The 24,014-nt window shown below is 39.0% G+C and overlaps 1 long non-coding RNA gene across 2 annotated transcripts in view; it reads left to right on the forward strand.

Annotated features, from left to right (window-relative positions):
* Positions 1-3,197: 3,197 nt before the first annotated feature.
* The window catches only part of LOC138764875 (uncharacterized), a 127,376-nt gene continuing 106,559 nt past the window's right edge, over positions 3,198-24,014 (forward strand). Inside the window, exon 1 of one of the 2 annotated variants that reach the window (XR_011358379.1) lies at positions 3,198-3,396. This is a non-coding gene — a long non-coding RNA (uncharacterized lncRNA). Of the gene's footprint in view, positions 3,397-3,422; positions 4,153-24,014 lie in introns of those variants that run through there. The other variant, XR_011358369.1, reaches the window with a different exon arrangement.

Consider the following 24,014-nt stretch of genomic DNA (forward strand, 5'->3'; position numbering starts at 1 on the left):
ACTAATACCCAGTATAGCTGAAAAGTCGTAAAAATATCTATTTACATTTCTCATCCAGATTGATGATATAAATGATAAAATGACTTGAGGAGAAAGCCCTAAGTTGATCCTGCCCTGCTCTTCTCAAGGATTGCTTCACTGCTTGATGTACTGCCCCTTGAACTGTTCTCTCCTTGTTCTATTCTCTCAGAGCATTCAAAAAAAGGTTGTGAAGGAGAGCAGGTGAATTATCCCTGAAAACCTAAATGGCATTCACCTTTCAAACAGCAATACTAAAACTGATAGCCTCTTCAATGTTACAGGATGCAGGATCTCACATCAAAACATTGATATTTCCTCTCCAGCCCCACACCCTCCTCATTCTGCTTGACCCGCTTAGCTCCTTTCTACTTTTTTTTTGCTTCAGATTCCAGCATCTGCAGTCTCTTGTGTCCCCACAGATCTTCTTTGCTGTGTGCAAATTGGCTGTCACAGTTTCTACCTTCAATAATGCTTCAGCACTTCAATGGCAACAAGCACTTGGGAATGCCCTTGAAGGGCGCTTGAAAGACACTACAGAAACACGATTCCATGAAGGCTGTAGGTGAAATGAATTGCATTTCATGAAATATCAGTAGGGCTAAAATTGCATGTTGCCAATACCTTTTGGTGTTTATGAAAACATTGTTCAAAGCTATACAGGGCAAAATGATCAAGGGGTTATCATCATCAAGCCAACTGCAAACCCCAGGAATTCAACTAACAGATATTGACAATTCATAAAATTGCTTAAAGCTAAAATTTTATTTTCCCATGGTTAAGCCTAGTCATGTAAATTGTTACAGGCCTTTTGCATAGAGCTTGAAAGCTGGGTTTTATCTGCCTTTGGACCATTGTGTGAAAGAATCACAAAGAGGATTGTGGGTTCTAGACTTGCTCGTCTTCGATCTGCCAAGGTTGCTCCAAGATGATTTCTATAAATGCCCTCTTTTATTAGAGTATCATCGTTTTGGAGAATTGGCTGGTGTCATTAATGCATTGGGCAAACAGATGCCATGGCCTCAGCAGAACAATCTTTCCCGCTGTGCTTTCATCTAACAGGTAAATCTTCATATTGATAGAAAATTATAATGTTTGGGATGAAGACACTTTTTTTTGGCAGTGTGCTCCACAGTTTTAAATTTGTAATCAAACAGTTCAATATGATTAAAGTGTAGATTCCAGATTTTATTCAAGGTAATTTAAATACATTTTGGTTTGACCATGAAGAAATTGCTGCACTTTATTATTTTGGACTTATCAATGTGACGTATATTAAAGTAATGTTTAGTACTTTGTTGCTTATCCCTTGCATGCAATAACGGCTTGAAGTAATTCATGGAAATCACAAGGCGCTGAGTATCTTCTCTGGTGATGCAGATAAATCGGCAGCGGGATCGATAAATATTCTATTGTATCTTTCCATTGGCCAATTGATTCCAGCCAATTAAAATAATATTAACAATAATGGTGCATTTAAAGTGAGGCAGTGTCTTTGGTTCATTGATTATTTAGGAATCTGATGCCAGCGGGGAGGAAGCTGTCCTCGTGCCACTGAATGCTTGTCTTTAGGCTCCTGTATATTTTTTCTGATGGTTAAGAGGACATGGCCTAGGTGGTGGGGGTCTTTGAGGATAGAGGCTGCTTTTTTAAGACAACCTCATATAGATATCCTTGATGAAGTGAAGTCTGGTGCCTGTGATGTCACAGGCTGAGTTAACAACCCTCAGGAGTTTATTCTTGTCCTGAGAGATAGGGGACTGGCCAGCATGTGAGTGGCTCAGAGTAGGAGTGGGACTTTGAGGCTTTGGCTTGAGAGGTTTCAGTGAGCAGAGGCTGAGAAGAAGGTGCAGGAGTTGAGGCAAGGAAAGGGCAGGTTTTCCTAACTTTTTTTCCTATTTCATATGTAATGGGAATGGCAGCTAGGGCAGAGACATGCTCCTCATGCAAGATGTAGATTGTTAGTAATTTGTTAGGCAGGAGATACAAGGACACTATAACACCTTGGAGGCAGAAGGACGATAGATGAATGACAATCAGGAGAGGGAAAGGGAACAGACAGGTAGTGAAGGGCACCCCTGTGATTGTCTCCCTCAATAACATGTTTACTATATTGGATACGGTTGGGGGGACAACCTATGAGGGACAAGCCATGGGGATCAGGTCTCTGGCATGGAGACTGGTCTTGTGGATTAGAAGGGAATTGAGGGGAACAGGTGAGCAGTAATGATAGGTGATTGCATTGTTAGGAAAGCAGATAAGAAGTTCTGTGGAAGAGATCAAGTATCATGGATGGTATGTTCCCTCCCTGGTGCCAAGGTCTTAGATATCTTGGATCGAGTTTATACCGTTCTCAGGAAGAAGGGTGAGCATCCAGATGTCATGGTCCATGTAGAAACCAATGAAGTGGGTAGCAAGGGTGAGAAGGAACTGCAAGGAGAGGTCAGGGAGTTTGGCACCTGGTTGCAAGACAGGACTTCCAGAATTATGTTCTCAGGATTGTTACTGTGCCACGTGCTAGTGAGATTATAAATAGGAGGATAACGCTTCTTAACATGTATCTCGAGACATGGTGCAAGAGGGAGGGCTTCTGGATCATTGGACTTCCTTACAGGAAAAGTGGGACTTGTTCCGACTGCATGGTTTGCGCCTGAACTAGAGGAGGATTAATATCCTTGCAGGGTTTGCTTGTGCTTTTGGAAGAGGTTTAAACTACATTTGATTAGAACCAGAGTGCCAGAGTAGATGGAGGTGTGAGGGGGAATAGGATGAAGATTGCAGGTAATGTTGGTGGTATGGTTAACACAGTAGTTGGCACAATGCTGTTACAGTGCCAGCGATCAGGTCTACGGTTCGAATCCTGCGCTGTCTGTAAGGATTTTGTACATTCTCCTGTGTCTGCAAGGGATTTCCCTAATGGCTCTGGTTTCCTCCCACCCTTCAAAATTTATCAGGAATGTATGTCAATCAGGTGTAAATGAGTGACCCAGGCTAGAGGGCTGTAAAGCCCTGTTACTGTGCCGTAAGTCTACATTTAAAATTTTTTCAAAAATTAAATTTTTCAAAATGATGTAACAATAGAAGTCAGAGGGTTGTATGTGATGGTAAGTATTGCAGGAAAGGCAGATAAGCTAAGAGGGTAGATTGGCATATGAAATTATGACATTGTGACCATTAGTAAAACTTGGTTGCAGGAGGGGTAGGACTGGCAGCTCAATATTCTAGCCTTCTGTTGTTTCAGACATGATAGAACAGGGAAAATGAAAGGGGGAAGAGTGGCATTGCTCATCAGGGAAAATATCACAGCTGTGCTCAGACAGGACAGACCAGAAGGCTTGTCTACTGAAGTTATATGGGTGGAACTGGGGAATGGGAAAGGTATGACTGCACTCATTGTGAGGTATTGTAGACCAGCCAATGGCCAGTGAGAACTTAAGGAGCAAATCTGTAGAGAGATAGGAGACAGCTGTAGGAAGCATAATGTTGTCATAGTAAGAGATTGTAATTTTCCACTTATTAATTTGAACTCCCATAGTGCAAAAGGACTGGATGGGTTGGAGTTTGTCAAATATGTTCAGGAAAGTTATCTAAATCGATATATAGAAGTACCAACTAGAGAAAGTGCAATACTGGATCTCCTATTAGCGAACGAGACAGGACAAGTGACCAAAGTATGTAGAAGGGAACATTTTGGGTCCTGTGAGAATAATGCCATTAATTTCAAGCTAATTATGGAGAAGGGTGGGTCTGGGCTTCGAGTTGAGATTCTAAATTGGAGAGGGGCCAATTTTCAGGAAATTAGAAAGCATCTAGAATGCATTGATCGGGATAAGTTGTTTTCAGGCAAGGATAGGTGAGGTTAGTGGAAGACGTTCGAAGGTGAAATTTTGAGAGAACAATGTATGTTCCTGTTAAGATTAAAAGCAAAGTAATCAATTATAGAGAGGTGTGGTTTCAAGGGATATTGGTAATCTGGTTTGGAAGAAGAGAGAGGTGCATAACAGGTATAGGCAACAAGGAGCAAATGAAGCACTCGAGGAGTATAAAAATCCAAGATAAAATCATTAAGGCTAAAAGAAGACATGCGATTGCTTTGACAGACAATGTGAAGGAAAATCCAAAGGATTTCTACAGGTATATTAAGAGCATAGTAAGGGACATAATTGGTCCCCTTAAAAATTTGAGTGGTTGGCTGGGCTAGGTATGGAGCCAGAAGAGATGGGGGAGATTTTAAATGTTTTTTTTTCATCATTACTTACTCAGAAAATTGGCACATTGTCTCATGGAACCTATACAGATTAAAGAGGATGAGGATCTTACTGTTTTAAAGCACATAAGAGTGGATAAATCCCCAGGGCCTGGCAAGATATTCCCTCTAAAATTGAGAGAGATTAGTGTAGAAATTGCAGGGGCTCTGGCAGAAATATTTAAAATGTCCTTAGCCACGGGTGTGGTGCCATTTGATTGGAGGGTATCTCATGTTGTTCTGTTGTTTAAAAAAGGCTTAATATGTAACCTTGGAATTTATAGACCAATGAGCCTGACATCAGTTATTGCAAGTTCTTAGAAATTTGGCATATATGTTTTAATAGCCATGAACTGATTACCATATAACACTATATCACAGGAACAGGCCTCTTTGGCCCTTCTAGTCTATTCCTTAACCATTTTTTTGCCTAGTCCCACTGACCTGCACCCAGTTCTTCGCTCTCCATACCTCTCCCATTCATGTACCTGCCCAAATTCTTCTTAAATGTTAAAATTAAACATGCATTCACCACCTCAGCTGGAAGCTCATTTCACACCCCACCTCCCTCTTTATGAAGATGTTTCCCCTCATGTTCCCCCTAAACCTTCCCCCTTTCACTCTTAACTCATGTCCTCTGGTTTTTACCTCACCTACTCTCAATGGAAAAAGCCTATCAACATTTACTCTGTCTCTTGCTCTCATAATTTTAAAAACCTCTATCGAATCTCCCCTAATTCTTTGCACTCCAGGAAATAAAGTCCTAACATGTTTAACGTTTCTCTATAACTCACTACATGAAGACCAGGCAAATTCCTAGTACATCTTTTTTGTACTCTATCTTATTGATAACTTTCTGTAGATAGGTGACCAAAAACTGCACACTATTAGAGATGGTTAACATGGCTTTGAGGATGGTAGGTCGAGTTTTACCAGTCATAGAATTTTTTGAGGAGTTAGCAGAAAAGTTGATGAAAGAAAGTCTGTGGATGTTGTCTAAATGGACTTCAGTTGGGTTTTTGATAAGGTCCGACATGGGAGGTTAGTCAGAAAGTTTCAGATCCTAGGTATTCATGTTGAGGTAGAAAATTGGATTCAAGATTGGCAACACGGGAAAAGCCAAAGAGTGGTAGTGGATGATTGTGTCTCAGAGTGGAGGCCTGCGACTAGTGGTGTGCCTCAGGAATCAGTTCTGGGACCTTTGTTGTTTGTCATCTATATTAATGATCTAGATCATTATGGGGTAAATGGGATTAGCAAATTTGAAGAGGACACTAAGACTGAGGGTGTTGTGGACAGTGAGGTAGGTTTTCAAAGCATATGGAAGGCATGCTCAATAGGATTTAGATTGGGTGACTGACTTGGCCATTCAGAATTTTCCAGTTTTAAGCTTTGAGAAATTCCTTTGTTACTTTAGCAGTATGTTTGGAATCATTGTCTCGCTGTAGGATGAAGCACCATTCAATACATTTGGAGGCATTTGCTCAGACTTGAGCAAATAAGCTATTTCTATACACCTCAGAATTCATTTTGCTCCTGCCTTCAACTGTTACATCATCAATGAAGATAAAAGCGATACATGCCCAGGCCAGAATACCCCCTCCAAGATGTTTCACAGATGAGGTGTTATGCTTTGTATCTTAGACAATTCCTTTACGCCTCCACACTCTTGCGCTCACACCATCACATTTGTCCATGAGACCTTTTTCCAGAATTTTGCAGGCCTTTTTAAATACTTCTTGGGAAACTGTAAACTGGCCATCCTGTTTCTATGGCTAACTGGTGGTGTGCATCTTGAAGTCTAGCTTCTTATTTCTGTTCATGAAGTCTTCTGCAGACAGAGGTCACTGACACATCCATATCTGCTACCTGAAGAGTGCATCTGATCTGTGGGACAGACATTTGGGAATTTTTCTTCATTATGATGAGAACTCTTCTGTCATCAGCAGTGGAGTCTTCCTTCGAATACCAGTTCCTTTGTGATCACTGAACTCACCAGTATGCTCCTTCTTTTTTTAAATATTTTTTTTTATTTTTCAAACTATGAACCATATTAACCAATATACACAAAAACATTTCCCTCTTAATTATACATAGTGTCATTTTTTCCCCTTTTCCCCCTCCCTTCCCTCCCTCCTTCCCATCCCATTAAACCCATTAAACATTCAACATATACAATACAATAAACCCATTAAACAATGTCATCACACAATGAAAATAAACAAGAAAATTGTGTCATCTACTTTTACACACTGGGTCAGTTCATTTTGTCTTCTTCTCATTCTATAATTTTAGGAAGTTGGAGGTCCACGGTAGGCCCTCTCTGTTGTGTTCCATGTACGGTTCCCAAATTTGTTTGAATGATGTGATTTTATTTTTTTTTAATTATATGTTATTTTTTCCAATGGATGGAATACATTTATTAATTTCTATGTACCATTGCTGCACTCTCAGGCTCTCTTCTGATATCCACATTGACATTATACATTTTTTTGCTACAGCTAAGGCTATCATAATAAATATTTTTTGTGCTTCATTGATATAGACGCCTAGTTCTTTACTTCTTATATTACTTAGAAGAAAGATCTCTGGATGTTTTGGTATGTTGCTTTTTGTGATTTTATTTAATACCTGATTTAGATCTTCCCAAAACTTTTCCACTTTCTCACATGCCCAAATTGCATATACTTTTGTTCCTGTTTCCTTCTTACAGCAAAAACATCTGTCTGATACTGTTGGGTCCCATTTATTTAACTTTTGGGGCATGGTATATAGCCTGTGTAACAAATTATATTGTATCATGTGTAACCTCGTGTTTATTGTATTTCTCATAGTTCCAGAGCATAGCTTTTCCCATTTTTCATTTTTTATCTTTATGTTTAGATCTTGTTCCCACTTTTGTTTGGGTTTACAGCTTACTTCATCATTCTCTTTATCTTGCAGTTTGATGTAAATGTTTGTTATAAATCTTTTAATTATCATTGTGTCTGTAATCACATATTCAAAGCTGCTTCCTTCTGGTAAGCTTAGCCTGCTTCCCAATTTGTCCTTCAAGTAGATTTTCAGTTGGTGGTATGCAAACATTGTACCATGAGTTATACCATATTTGTACTTCATTTGTTCAAAAGATAATAAATTCTTTCCCAAAAAACAATTTTCTTTTGATCCATTTTCTCTCCCATTCTCTAAAAGAAAGGTTATCTATTGTGAAAGGGATTAGTTGATTTTGCATCAATAATAATTTTGGTAGTTGGTAATTTGTATTTTTCCTTTCTACGTGAATCTTCTTCCAAATGTTGAGCAGATGGTGCAGTACTGGTGAACTTCTATGTTGCACCAGGTTTTCATCCCAGTTATAATGTATATGTTCTGGTACCTTCTCCCCTATTTTATCTAGCTCTAACCTGGTCCAATCTGGTTTTTCCCTTGTTTGATAAAAATCTGATAGGTATCTTAATTGTGCTGCTCTATAATAATTCTTAAAGTTTGGTAGCTGTAAGCCCCCTTGTTTGTACTATTCTGTTAATTTATCTAGCACTATCCTCGGTTTCCCTCCTTTCCATAAGAATTTCCTTATTATTTTCTTTAGCCCCTTGAAGAATTTATCTGTTAAGGGAATTTGTAATGATTGAAATAGGTATTGTATCCTTGGGAAGATATTCATTTTAATACAATTTACCCTACCCTTCCTATCAGTGTTAGTGGTAAATTTTTCCAATGTTCTAAGTCATCTTGTAATTTCTTAATTAATGGCTGATAATTTAATTTGTATAGATGACCTAGATTATTATATAGTCTAATACCTAGGTATTGGATTGCTTGCTTTTTCCATTTAAATGGCGATTCTTTTTTAAACTTTGTGAAATCCGCATTATTCAATGGCATCGCTTCACTTTTATTTGCGTTGATCGTGACCCCGATATTTCTCCATATTCCTTCAATTTCTTATATAATTCTTTTATTGATAATTCTGGTTCTGTTAAGTATACTATGACGTCATCTGCAAATTTGAACTTTATCCATTTTGAGGCCTAATCTTCTCTTTCTTATGTTACTTAAAAAAATATCTGGTTTTTTTTGGGATGTTATATTTTGTAATTTTATTTAGTATCTGATTTAATTCTTCCCAAAACGTACTTACTTTTATACATGCCAAAGTTGCATGTAATGTTATTCCCATTTCCTTCTTACAGTGAATACATCTATCTGATAATGTTGAATCCCATTCTTTTAATTTTTGAGGAGTAATATATACCCTGTGTAACCAATTATACTGTATCATGCGTAACCTTGTGTTTATTGTATTTTTCATAGTTCCAAAACATAACTTTTCCCATACTTCATTTCTTATCTTTAAATTTAGATCCTTTTCCCACTTCTGCTTAGGTTTATAGTTTATTTCATTTTCCTTATCTTGCAGCTTAATGTACATGTTGATTATAAATCTTTTAATTATCATTGTGTCTATAATCACATAATCAAAGCTGCTTCCTTCAGGTAATCTCAAGCTGTTTCCCAATTTATCCTTTAAATAAGATTCCAATTGATGATATGCAAACATTGTACCATGACTTATTCTATATTTGTACTTCAACTGTTGAAATGTTAATAAATTATTTCCCAAAAAACAATTTTCTTTTCTTTTGATTCCTTTTCTCTCCCATTCTCAAAAGGAAAGGTTGTCTATTGTAAAAGGGATTAGCGGATTTTGCGTCAATAGTAATTTTGGTATTTGATCATTCATTTTCTACCTTTCTAAGTGGATCTTCTTCTATGTATTAAGTAAATGATGCATTATTGTTGAGTTTGCAGACATTGTCCGCTGTTCGTCTTTTCTTAGTAAATCCAGTTTGATCTTGTTTTACTATTTTAGGTGCACAATTGGCCAATCTGTTTGCTAATAATTTCGTTATTATCTTATAGTCTGAGTTAAGTAGAGATATTGGTCTATATGATGCTGGTGTTAATGGATCCTTCCCCGATTTTGGTATTGCTGTAATTATTGCTGTCTTACATGAATCAGGCAAGTTTTGTGTTTCTTTTATCAGGTTCATTACTTCCAGGAGAGGAGGAATTAATAACTCTTTAAATATTTTATGAAATTTTATTGGAAATCCATCCTCTCCTGGTGTTTTATTGTTTGGCAGCTTTTTAAATATATCCTGTACTTCCTCTATTTCAAATGGTTTTATTAGTTTGTTTTGTTCCTCTTCTTGCAATTTTGGCAGTTCAATCTTAGCTAAAAATTCCTCTATTTTATCATCTTTCCCCTCATTCTCAGTTTGATACAATTATTCACAAAATTCTTCTAAATTTTCATTAATCTCTGTTGGGTTATATGTAATTTATTTGTCCTTTTTCCTTGATGCCAGTATCGTTCTTTTAGCTTGTTCTGTTTTAAGTTGCTAGGCTAATATTTTATGTGTTTTTTCTCCCAGTTCATAATACTTTTGCTTTGTTTTCATTATGTTCTTCTCCACCTTGTACGTTTGTAATGTTTCGTGTTTAATTTTTTTTTGTCCGCCAATTCTCTCCTTTTTGTTATATCATCCCTTTTTACTAATTCCTTTTCTGCACTTCCTCTCTCCCTTTCCAACTGCCCTATTTCCCAATTGTAATCCTTTTTCATCTTAGTCACATAACTTATTATCTGCCCTCTTATGAAGGCTTTCATTGCGTCCCATAATATAAATGTCCCTTTCACTGAACCTGTGTTTATTTCAAAATATGTTTTTATTTGGTGTTCAATAAACTCCCTAAATTCTTGTCTTTTAACTAGCATGTAGTTTAACCTCCATCTATATGTTCTTGGTGGGATGTCCTCCAGTTCTATTGCTAATAATAGGGGTAATTGATCTGATAGTAGTCTAGCTTTATACTCAGTTTTCCTAAATCTCCCTTGAATATGGGCTGACAACAAAAACATATCAATCTTTGAGTAAGTTTTGTGCCTACTCGAATAATATGAAAATTCCTTCTCTCTTGGGTGTTGCCTCCTCCATAAATCCATAAGTTTCATTTCCTGCATTGATTTAACCATAAAGCTGGTTACTTTACTCTTTTTACTTGTCTTTTGTCCAGTTTTATCCAACATTGGGTCCAAATTAAGGTTAAAATCCCCTCCTATCAATATATTTCCTTGTGTGTCTGCAATCTTCAAAAAAATATCCTGCATAAACTTTTGATCCTCCTCGTTAGGTGCATATATATTGAGCAAATTCCAAAATTCTGAATATATCTGACACTTTATCATTGCATACCTCCCTTCCTGATCTATTATTTCCTCCTATATTTTGATTGGTACATTTTTGTTTTCTAGTATGGCTACACATCTAGCTTTTGAATTATAGGATGCTGCTGTTACGTGTCCTACCCACTCTCTCTTTAGTTTGTTATGTGCTGCTTCAGTTAGATGCATTTCCTGCACAAATGGTAAATCTATTTTTTCCTTCTTCAGTAAATTTACTAGCCTCTTTTTAATTTGGTTATGTATTCTATTAATGTTTATAGTCATATAGTTCCACATGCCCATCTTATATCTTGCATACACCTCTTTTCCACCTCTTCGCCACCTCCATCCCCCTTTTCCCCATTTTCATCTCTTAGTTTTCTCTTATTACACTTAATGTAACGACAACACATTTAAGACATAAAGTACCCCCTCATTTCCCACATTCACTAATACCTTAACCCCAAAAGTTCCCCACCTCTCTCTGTTGCCCCATATCCCTTGCTGGGCAACCACACTCCCCTTTTCATTTGGATTGCGATCTTGTTCACAGCGTCAACTGATTTTGCAGAGACGGTTATTCCCCCTCTTCCCAGCCCTCTCCAAAAAACACTTTTTTAAATTCACACATAACAAAGTTCTCTCTCTTTTTTTTCACCCTTACTCCCTTCCTTCCCTTGTCTTCTTCCTCTTTAATTCTTTACATATACATTGTTTTACATCTTCATATATACTTTATCACCATTCTTCATTCTTGTTACATCTCTTCTTCTGTCCTGCAAACTTTCTGCGAATTCTTGCACTTTCTCAGGATCTGAGAACATTCTGTTTTGCTCCCCAGGTATAAATATTTTAAGCATGGCTGGATGTCTTAATATGAATGTGTAACCATTTTTCCATAAAATTGATTTTGCTGTATTAAATTCCTTCCTCCTCTTTAAGAGTTCAAAACTTATTTCTGGGTAAAAAATATTTTTTGACCCTTGTATTCCAATGGTTTATTATCTTCTCTAACTTTATTCCTTGCCCGTTCCAGATATTTTCTCTTGTCGTGTATCTCAAAAATTTTACTCAAACGGATCTTGGTTTTTGATATCTGTGGTTTCGGAGCTAGTGTTCTGTGTGCCCTTTCTATTTCCATTTCTTCCTGCATTTCTGTCATTCCCAGGACCTTTGGGATCCATCTTTTTATAAATTCCTTCATGTCTGTGCCTTCTTCACCCTCCTTCAGGCCCACTATTTTATATTGTTTCGTCTTCTATAATTTTCCAACAAATCAATTTTCTGAGATAACAACTCTTGTGTCTCTTTAATTTTTTTCATTTTCTTCCAGTTTTTCTCTTAAGTCATTTACTTCCATTTCTACAGCCATTTCCCACTCTTCCACACTCTCTACTCTTTTCCCTATTTCTGTCATTTCCAGTTCTAATCTTTGCATTTTACCTTCTGTTCTTTTCATTTTCTTTTTAATTGCATTAAACGCTAATGATGACCATTCTTTAGTGATCTCATTTGTTCTTCAAAAAAGACTTAATCTATATTCTGTTCCTCAGTTTTACCTTCTATTTCTCTGTGAAGATCTTGGTCTTCCTCTTCCTCTTCTTCTGTATCTGTATCTGTGCTTGTGTTTTCTTCTCTTCTTTGTGTCTGTGTCTCGTCTATTTTTCTGATGAGCTGCTTGTATCTCTTTGTCGGGCCTCTTCTTGCTGGGCCTCTTGTTGCTGGTCCTCCCCTCCTGGGCTGCTCGTCTGTTGTGCTTCCTGACGTTGGTCTTATTAGTCATCTCTCCATCTGTCTCCCATTTCTGCTTCAGTGCTCCCTCTTCTGCTGCTTTCCTCGTCCTCCAGCTGAGCACCCTGGTGTCGGGCGTCCCTCAGCTGTTCGCTTTGTGACAGCCCGCTCCTCTTCTGAGCCCCCCCTCCCGCCAGTGTCCTCTTTCTCCTTTGACTGTGCACTGCCCACTTTTGTTTGACTCTGAGAGCCATTTTTGTAGTGCACCGGCTGGTGGGTCGCGACTCCACAGGGCAGGCACTGACCTCGAGGGTCGGGCGCTCCTCGCCACCACAGCGTCCTCTTCCTTCGTGCAGGTAAGGCCTTCTTCTTTCTTCTCCGGTGACTTTTCTACTTCTTTTTTTCCAGTTGTTTTTACTTTCTCCTTCATGGAAGCCATCTTCTTTCTCTTCTCTGTATCTTTATCTTCTATTTCTTAAATTTTATTTTTGTTATGCTTTGCTTTTTCCTATCTTTTTTCTTATTTTCCTGGAGAGGGCTGGTTTTCCCGACCGGCCATTACTCCATCACATTTCTCCCCAGACTGTCATTGAGGCTGGTTATCTTTGTTTGATCATTGAGTTTTAGGAAGAAATGGAGCTGAGTATTATCAGCATAGCAGTGAAAGGATGTGCTGTGTTTTTGAATGATATGGCCAAGGGGAAGCATGTATAAGGAGAAGAGAATGGTGCCAAGAATAGACCTTTGTAGGATCCTGCAGGAAAGGGTAGCAGAGGTGGATGAAATTTTGACTATATTGACTGAGAGAGTCCTATCACTAAGATAAAATTTAAATCAGTTCAGGGCCATGCCATTGACTGCAGCCCTCTGCTGGATGCAATCTATTAAAATAGTGTGATCCACCATATTGAATGCTGCACTAAGGTCCAGGAGAATTAGAGTGGGGGAGCTCCCTGAGTCAGTGGCGAGGAGCAGGTAATTGTATACTCTTAGAAAAGCCAATTCTGTGCTATGATGGGCCTTATATACTGTCTGGAATATTTTGGATATGTTGATTTGATGTAGGTAGGGCAACAAGTGGCTAAGAACCACTTTTTCGAGAACCTTTGACAGGAATGCAAGGTTTGAAACAGGTCTGTAATTTTTTGGTGTGATGGGGTCTAGGTTGGGTGTTTTTCAGGAGGGGCTAGATCACAGCACACTTGAAGCAAATTGGAACTATCCCAGTGGCCAAGGAACTGTTAATAATGGAGAGGATGCTAGGAGCGGCTGTATTGAAAACATCCCTCAGGAGGGGAGTAGGGATAATGTCGAGGGGGCAGGTTGTTGGCTTCATGGCCAACACAATTGTTCTTAGGTTCGGTAGTGTGATTCAGCTGAAACATCCAGGTTGGATGAAAAGAGCTGTGGTCCAGATAGGTCGTGGGTGGAGGGAGAATGTTGATCCTGTTGTTCTCGACTTTGTTTCGGAAGAATTTTTAAAATTCTTCACGTTTGGTAAGGGATCATCAGACTTGGTATTAGGTGTGGGATCAATAATTGAGTTGATGGCATTGAACAAGACCTTGGGATTTTGGGAGTTGTTGGAAATTAGGTTGGCAAAATATTTTGTTCTTTCATCCATTACTGAAGCAATTCAACATACCTGAGTAATCCCAAACACCTGCAGAGCCAATGCCCCCAACATTTTGACACCCTGAATTGGGGGATCTATGTATAAAAAGTGCTGTAATTTCTACAGTCAAACCAAAATGTATATAAACAATCCTGAATAAAATTTGGAATGTGAACTTTAATCAATTGTTTATTGTTTGATTGCAAATTTAAAACTGTAGTGCACAGGATCAAATAAAAGAAAAAAAATGTCTTTGTCCCAAATATTATCGAGAGCACTGTATGTATAATCTAAAATGGAGAATTTATCATTCAATATTCTGATTAATTGCATGTATGTGTTATAAAAACGTAAAACTGAATAACAACTAATTCCAAATTTATGTACAAAATAATGTCATTCTCGTGTAATTTAGGTGAACAGAAAGGAAGAGTTTCCAGTCTTTATAAAGGTCAAGTGCAAACAGATAAACTAATGACAAGTGTAAGCATCTGACTGCAGAAACATTCTGTGATTTTGTTGAACAATACAGTCAGGTGTTATAACAACTTTGTATCAATCCATTTTTTTAAACAAAAGTAGACTTCACAATAAATTATTTACAAAATCAAAACCTTGGAAGGTTTCTTCTAACCCTTAGTTTCATATCCATACAGTCCCATCACTGTTCATTGTTACATTCAATTATAGTCACACTAGTACCACCATTGTAGCACTTGTTGTTATTAACCCCCTCTGTTATTTGTCTCAAACCTTTGTCTCAAACCCTCAATGTCCAATAATAGGAGGACTCTAGATTGTGGTCCTTCCTCACAGTGACCTCGCATTGGCTGCCTCAAGCCTCACTTTGTCTCTCAGCACGTACTCCTGCATCCTGGAATGTGCCATTCGGCTGCATTTCAGCACCAGCTTCTCCATGTACTGAAAGACCAACAGGTTTTGGGCAGACCAAAGTGCACCTTTGACTATCCCGTGGAAGGATTCCATTCTATTCTCTCAATTCCACCATCTCAGTCACATCTTCCCCCAGGATGAGGACTTCCATGCCATATCATCTGAGATGTCCTCCTTCTTCTCATATCTGCCCTGACCCCCTCAGCCCTCACTAACAACAATGACAGGATTCCTTGTCCTCACCTACCATCCCACCAGCCTTCACATCCAATTCATCCACCTGGCCATTTCTGCCACCTACTACATGATCCCACCTCTAGACAAAAATTCCCCTCTCCTCCTCTCTCCACGGGGACTATTCCCTCCATGACTCCATTGTCTATTCCTCCCTCCCCACCATTCATCCCCTTGGTACCTACCCCTATGTCCACAGGAGATGCTGCACTTGTACCCATACCTCCTCACTCACCACCATTCATCATGGCTCCAAACAGTCCTTCCAAGTGAATATGCAGAGGCACCTACTGCATCCAGTGCTCCTGTTGTAGTCTCCTCTACATCGGACAGACTGAGCACAGACTAGGAGATTGCTTTGAGGACCTCAGCTCAGTCAGCCGCAAAAGTGTGGATCTCCCAGTGGCCACCTATTTTAATTCTCCATCCCATTCCTTTTCTGACATGTCTGTCCATAGTCCCATTCACTGTCATACTGAAAACACGCACAAATTGGAAAAACAACACCTCAACTTCTGTCTGGGCACCCTCCAACTGGATCATATTAACATTGATTTCTCTGGCTTTTCTTAAAACCACCTCCTTCTCCCCCCAGCCCACCCCACAACTTCATCCCCATTACCTTCCCCCAGTTCTGTCTGTCCCTCTTCCTTAGTCACACAGACAAAATCAATTCTCACCTCTCCCCCTATCATATCCAATTAACACCTTTTGTTGATCTGGGATTTCTGTCTCTATTCTGGGATTTCCTGTTTTTTCTTAACCTTTGCCTTATTTCTTGAAGAAGGGCTCAGGCCTGAATAATCGGCAATATATCTTTATCTCCTATGTGTCACATTTGTGGCCCGAAATGTGAAGTTAATAAAACATCAAACACAAGTTTTATCAGGTAAACTTCTCAGTGTCTTTATTTTCCAGTTTCCTTTGTTCTCCTGCTTGTGCTCTTATCTCTCTCTCATACCACGTGACTTCCGGTACATCTCATACATATTCATTATCATGACATCCTCCCTCCTTTAATCAGAAATAAACTTTACCTTCACTTACCAATATCCCTCGGAAACATACAAACATCGTAACTAATGGTAATACTATAACTCAACTACATAAAATTTACTTCCTACAGCATTCATACATGCACTTTATGATATAAGATTAAAATACTGTCCCAAAGTTCTTATTAAAACTATGGCACAAAGTCTTCGTATTGTTTGGGCGCTTTCCGGTTTCGTTTCGGCCTGCCTGCGATATTGTCGTCGCTTCTCGGTTGTTCACTCTCAGCGTCGGAAATACTGCTCACCACGGCTTCGGGTGTTTCTGGTGCTCTAGTCACTTCATCAGGAGTGCTGGTAACTGCCTCTGGAACATCATCAGGTCTCTCAGTTTCAGCATCTCGTATTGGCCTTTCAACCTCTTCGCTCGATGTATCTCTGGACTGGTACCTTTTTACACCTGATACATTTCTCTTATACAGGACTCTAGTCGGACACTTGACTGTCACCATACTGCCACTTCTGGATACGACAGTATAGGGTTGATGGTAATAAGGTGTGTCTAGCTTACCACCAGTTTCATGCCTCACTAGAACATTATCTCCTGGCATGATGTCTGAGTACTTGGCTCCACGTTTCGAATCTGTGTACAGCTTTGCTGCACCTTTCTTTTCAGCATCGTGGTCCCTCATCTCCTGGTTGTCTCGGATTTCCTTTATTTCTGGCATTTTTGTGCGGATTTTTCTCCCAAAAAATGCTTCTGCAGGACTTTTTCCAGTGGTTGCATGAGGCGTTGCTCAATAGACAGCCACATAAGATAGCAATGCTTCTCGCCAATTTTGTCCTTCTGCGTGTGCAATCCTCAATCGTTTTTCAATGGACTGATTTTGTCTCTCTACTTCTCCATTGGCTTGCGGCCATTTCGGAGTTACTTTATGATGGTGGATACCTGTGGTCCTCATGTATTCCGTAAATGTCTCTGAAATGAATTGTGGACCATTGTCAGAGTATAATGTAACAGGTAATCCATATCTTGCGAATATCTCTGCTAATGCTTGTATTGTTTTTTCAGTGATTGTGGACTTCAACACCACATACTCATAGTATCTGCTGTAGTAATCTATCACTACCATAATTGATTCACCCGTCGGTAAAGGTCCAAGAAAATCAACAGCTATGACGATCCATGGTCCTGTCGGGAGTTGCGTACTCCGGATCGGTTTTGGCGGATTACTCCTACTTGTGATTTGACATCCGTGACAAGTTTTAACAAATTTCTCTGCGTCTTTCTCACAACTTGGCCACCATACCTTGGTCCTGAGGTTTTGCTTGATACCAACAATACCTAGGTGTCCTTCATGCGCTAAGGATATGATCTTCGGTCTCAATCTTTGCGGAATCACCAATCTGCAACCTCTTAATACACACTGTCTGATGCAACAAAGTTCGTCTCTAATGGGAATGTAAGCCTTGTGAGTACACTTGTCCCATTGTCCACTCTGTATGCATTCTCTTACTTCCTTGAGTTCTGGATCACGTTCAGATTCTCTCTCGACTTCCTTCATAGTCACAGCTTTCGGTGTCGCCTGAATAGCTACGAAGCGTACAAAGCTCTCTGTTTCTGCTCTCAATTCTGACTTGGATTGTGGACCACCATCCTTCACCAATCTGGACAGCGGATCTGGAATGTTTGCTTTCCCTGCAATGTGGATTACTTTATATTTGTAAGGTTGTAGTCTGAGTACCCATCTTTCTATTCTGGCACATGGTTTGGATCTAAGTGCATAGATCACCTCTAATGGCTGAGTTCAAATTCAATGCCGTATAAATATGCATGGAACCTCTCACAGGCACATACAAGTCCGAGTGCTTCTTTCTCTGTCTGAGAGTATCTTCTTTCCACATCTGATAATGATATGCTGGCATAGGCAATGATTCGTGGTCCTCCATCATGCATCTGGACCAACACAGCTCCTCAAACAACCGGGCTGGCATCCGCTATGACTTTGGTTGATGCCGCCGGATCGTAATATCCAAGAGTTTTTGCATCTGTCAGGCTTTGCTTCAGCGCTGTGAACGCTTTCTTCTGCTCAGATCCAAAATGAAAAGGTACACCTTTCTTGGTTAGTTTCCTTAGTGGTTCTGCCACTGTAGCGAAATTAGGAATGAACTTTGCACAAAAATTGACCAATCCCTGGAAACTCCTCACCTCTGTTGCATTCTGAGGTGCACGTGCCTCTGCAATAGCTTTCACCTTGGCCTCTGCAGGGTTTAGTCCTTCCCGTGTAAGTCTGTGTCCTATGAAGTCCATTTCTGACACACCGAACTGGCACTTGTTTCCATTCACGGTAAGGCCTGCCTCCTGTAGTCTAGATAGTACACGCCTCAACTGTTTGTCATGCTCTTCCTTCGTTGGTGCATGGACTATGATGTCGTCTGAAATGTTGGCAACTCCAGGAATGCCTTGATTCACTCGATGGATTTCATACTGGTAGATCTCCGAAGCTGCATTAATTCCAAATGATAGTCTCTTGTAACGATACAATCCACAGTGAGTCACAAATGTTGTTACATCTCGGGACCCTGGATCCAGCTCTAATTGATGATAGCCCCATTTCAGATCAATTTTTGAGAATACCTTGCTGGTAGTTAGTTCTTGAAGTATTTCCTCCACTGTTGGTATAGGGTGTCGTTCTCTAATTATAGCTTCATTGGCCATTCTCATGTCAACACATAGTCTTATGTCACCCTTTGGTTTGGGCACAATCACTACGGGACTGACCCATTGTGTCGAATGTTCCACCAGTTCAATAATGTCTTGCTCGATCAACTCTTTAATTTTGGCTTCGACTTTCCCACGAAGTCCAAACGGAGTTCGGCGCATTGGTTGTTCCTTGGGTTTGACCGTTTCATCTACCGCTAGCTTCAATTGTCGACCTTTCATCTTTCCTACTCCTTGGAAGACTGCGGGGAATTCTTGCTTCATATCCTTGTATGACTGAATTGAATTGACACAAGCTCCAATATGAAGTATTGCCAGGTCTTGCGCTGTGCTTCTACTCAGCAATGGTTCTCCCCTCTCTTCTATGACCATAAACTCTGCTTCGGTGTACTTATCTCCAGCTTCAACAGTTGCAGCAAAATATCCAATGGTCTGCAATGGCTTGGTTGCTGTGTATGGATACAGTTTCTTGGAACACTTCGTTGAGGTACAGATGATCTTTTTCCTTTTCAACTTCTCCCATAAATGTCGATCAATCACATTACTGTCACTGCCTGAGTCTACAATGACCTGCACTGTCACTCCACCAATGATCACTGAGACCTTCTCATGATGTATATCATTCAACGTAAATTGAACTCTGTCCCTCCTGGGGATCATCATCATCACCGTCTATCTGGCGAATGGTATCTTTCTTTCCAGGATACTTTCCTTTCCCCCAGGCTTTGCCTTTGGAAGTTGTACCCTTCCTCTTCTGGTCTGCATTGGACTTGCTTTTGCATTTCTTTGCAAAGTGGTCCTTACCTCCACACTTTCTGCAAACTTTGCCTTTGGCCGGGCAATATGGGTCTCTTCCAAAGTGACCTCGGTTTCCACATTGATAAAACTCCACGTCCTGTGTCGACGTATATCTTGGCTGGTTATGGCGATGTGAGAGCCTCTTAATTTGCTGGCTTGAGTTGTCTTTCAGGGTCATGGTATGAAATTGCCCTTCAACAGCCTCTAATGCAGCAGCAATGGCTAAAGCATCGGTGAGTTCCAACTCACTCCCTCTTTCCAGTAGACGTCTTCTGAGTTTATCTGATCTACAGTGCTATACGACTTGATCCAGTAATTGGTTGTCCAAATCAGCTGGCATGTAATTGCATCCAACAGCTAGCTGGCGTAGTCTCGTCACGTACTGAGCAATTGTCTTGCCATCTTCTTGTCTCGTTCTCCAAAACAAACGGTGTTGAAATGCAGCATTCGGTGTCACTACATAGTGTGCATTTAATGCATCTACCGCTTTCCGGTACTCATTCTTTCTTCCAGTATTCAAAAGTGTCTTAAATGTTTCCCGAACTGCGCGTCCCGCAGTGAAAAGAAGTAACGCCCTCCTCTGCGCTTTTTGTTCAACCGTACCGGTATCTAGAAATAGGCCACGACTGTCGGCGTAGGATTCAAATTCTTCCAGCCATGCCTTCCACTTCACACTTACAGTGCTTGCATCACCCGTTGGGTCAAAATGAGCAATTACACTATGTGTTAGAAAGTCACCGTCTGCACCAGCCATGAGGAAATATTCCAGCCCCAAAAGTACTGAGTCAAAGAGAAAATTCTTATCACCTTGAAGTTGTCTTTAATCCTCTGTAATCTTCTTTAGTCTTTAATTTTCTTCAAGCTTATCCCATCCTCATCGCCAATGTCACATTTGTGGCCCGAAATGTAAAGTTAATAAAACATCAAACACAAGTTTTATCAGGTAAACTTCTCAGTGTCTTTATTTTCCAGTTTCCTTTGTTCACCTGCTTGTGCTCTTATCTCTCTCTCATACCACGTGACTTCCGGTACATCTCATACATATTCATTATCATGACACTATGGACACTGCAAGACCGGTTAAGTTCCTCCAGCATTTTGGTGTGGTTTTTAACTGACAAAATTAAACAGTTTGAAACAAGAGCTTGAAGACTCAGTCTGGGTAAAAGTTAAGATTCTACCTTACCTCTTTTAATGTACTTAAGCACTATGCCTTAGTGCATTTGGGTAGACATCACAAATTAATGAGAATGGAATCACAGTTAATTTTGCTTTGAATTTATTAAAGAATGATTTATGACTATAACTTTGCAAGTTTTGGGTGAATTCATTGCAGCAAACCATTCTTACTGCAGTGTTTTCTGCTGCCACATGCAGATAAACCCATTTATCTAAAGACTATGTGTACCAACAAAAGAGCAGAGCTTGGGTAATCACAAAAACAGACTGCTGTGCTGGCTTATCAAATTTAACCTGGCCATCTCAAATAGCAATATTAGAAGTTTCACCATTTAAAAAAAAATATTTTTCACACTATGAACCATATTGACCAAAATACACACAAACATTTCCCTCTTGAATATATACAGTGTCATTTTCTCCCATTTTTCCCCTTCCCTTCCCTCCCTCCTTCACCCCCTCTCACCACTCACTGAACATTCAACATATATGATACATTAAACCCATTAAACAATGTCATCACACAATGAAAGTAAACAAGAAATTTGTGTCTTCTATTTTTACATACTGGGTCAGTTAATTTTGTCTTCTTCTCCTTCTGTCATTTTAGGCGGTGGAGGTCCGCGAATGGCCCTCTCTATTGTGTTCCATGTACGGTTCCCAAATATGTTTGAATACTGTGATATTATTTCTTAAATTATATGTTATTTTTTCCAGTGGAATACATTTATTCATTTTATGTACCATTGCTATCTTCTAATTTCCAGGTTGATATAATACATTTTTTTGCCACAGCTAAGGCTATCATAATAAATCTATTTTGTGCTCCATCCAAATCGAGTCCAAGTTCTTTACTTCTTATATTACTTAGAAGAAAGATCTCTGGATTTTTTGGTATGTTGCTTTTTGTGATTTTATTTAATACCTGGTTTAGATCTTCCCAAAACTTTTCCATTTTCTCACATGCCCAAATTGCATGTATTGTTGTTCCCGTTTCCTTCTTACAGCGAAAACATCTGTCTGATATTGTTGGGTCCCATTTATTTAACTTTTGGGGTGTGGTGTATAGCCTGTGTAACCAATTATATTGTATCATGTGTAACCTAGTGTTTATTGTATTTCTCATTGTTCCGGAGCATAGCTTTTCCCATGTTTCATTCTTTATCTTTATGTTTAGATCTTGTTCCCATTTTTGTTTGGGTTTACAGCTTATTTCCTCGTTCTCTTTCTCTTGCAGTTTGATGTACATGTTTGTTATAAATCTTTTAATTATCATTGTGTCTGTAATCACATATTCAAAATTGCTTCCTTCTGGTAACCTCAGCCTGCTTCTCAATTTGTCCTTCAAGTAGGTTTTCAGTTGGTGGTATGCAAACATTGTACTGTGAGTTATACCATATTTGTACTTCATTTGTTCAAAAGATAATAATTTATTTCCCAAAAAAACAATTTTCTATTCTTTTGATCCCTTTTCTCTCCCATTCTCTAAAGGAAAGGTTATCTATTGTGAAAGGGATTAGTTGATTTTGCGTCAATATTAGTTTTGGTAGTTGAAATGTTGTGCAGTACACCAGCTTTTCATCCCACTTATATAGTATATTTTCAGGTACCTTCTCCCCTATGTTATCTAGCTCTAATCTGGTCCAATCTGGTTTTTCCCTTGTTTGATAAAAATCTTATAGGTATCTTAATTGTGCCACTCTATAATAATTCTTAAAGTTTGGTAGCTGTAAGGCCCCTTGTTTGTACCATTCTGTTAATTTATCTTGTGCTATTCTCGGTTTCCCCCCTTTCCTTAAGAATTTCCTTATTATTTTCTTTAGCTCCTTCAAAAATTTATCTGTTAGGTGAATTGGTAATTATTGAAATAGGTATTGTATCCTTGGGAAGATATTCATTTTAATACAATTTACCCTTTCTATCAGTGTTAGTGGTAAGTCTTTCCAATGTTCTAAGTCGACTTGTAATTTCTTCATTAATGGCTGATAATTTAGTTTGTATAGATGGCCTAGATTATTATATAGTTGTATACCTAGGTATCGAATTGCTTGTGTTTGCCATCTAAATGGTGATTCTTTCTTACACCTTGTGAAACCCGCATTATTCATTGGCATTGCTTCACTTTTATTTGCATTGATCTTGTACTCTGATACTTCTCCATATTCTTTCAATTTCTTATGTAATTCTTTTATTGATATTTCTAGTTCTGTTAAGTATACTATGACATCATCTGCAAATAGACTGATTTTATATTCCTTCTCTTTTATTTTTATCCCTCTTATTTTATTTTCTGTTCTTATCAGTTCTGCCAGTGGTTCTATAGCTAACGCGAACAGTGAGGGAGATAGTCGACATCCCTGCCTTGTTGATCTGCTTAATTTAAATTGGTTTGATATATATCCATTTACTGTCACCTTCGTCAATGGTCCCTTATATAATGCTTTAATCCAATTAATATATTTCTCTGGTAGGTTGAACCTCTGTAGTACTTTGAATAAATAATTCCATTCTACTCTGTCAAAGGCTTTCTCTGCGTCTAAGGCAACCGCCACTGTTGGCATCTTGTTTCCTTGTACTGCATGGATTAAGTTAATGAACTTACAGATATTGTCCGTTGTTCGCCTTTCCTTAATAAATACAGTTTGATCTAGTTTTATTATTTTTGGTACACAGTCGGCCAATCTGTTTGCTAATAGTTTAGCTATTATATTATAATCTGTGTTAAGTAGAGATATTGGTCTATACGATGCTGGTGTTAATGGATCTTTCTGCGTCTTTGGTATTACTGTAATTATTGCTGTTTTGCATGAATCTGGCAAGTTTTGTGTTTCTTCAATCTAGTTCATTACTTCCAGGAGAGGAGGAATTAATAAGTCTTTAAATGTTTTATAGAGTCCATCCTTTCCCGGCATTTTATTGTTCGTAGTTTTTTAAATATATCCTGTATTTACATAGGAACATAGGAAGTAGGAACAGGAGTAGGCCAAAAATGGCACCTCGAGCCTGCTCCGCCATTCAATACGATCATGACTGATCTAATTTATGACCTAACTCCACCTACCTGCCTTCTCCCCATATCCCCTAATTCCTCTATCATGTAAAAATTTTTCTAACCGAATTTTAAATATATTTAATGAGGCAGCCTCAACCACTTCCCTGGTTAGAGAATTCCAACATTCACTACTCTCTGGGAAAAACTATTTTTCCTCATCTCTGTCCTAAATCTACTCCCCCGAATCTTGAGACTGTGTCCTCTCATTCTAGTTTTCCTGGCCAGCTCAAAAAACCTTCCTACATCTATCCTATCCATACCCTTCATAATCCTATATGTTTCTATAAGATCTCCTCTCATTCTT

The sequence above is a fragment of the Narcine bancroftii genome, chromosome 1 (assembly GCF_036971445.1).
Source record: "Narcine bancroftii isolate sNarBan1 chromosome 1, sNarBan1.hap1, whole genome shotgun sequence".
NCBI lineage: Eukaryota > Metazoa > Chordata > Chondrichthyes > Torpediniformes > Narcinidae > Narcine > Narcine bancroftii.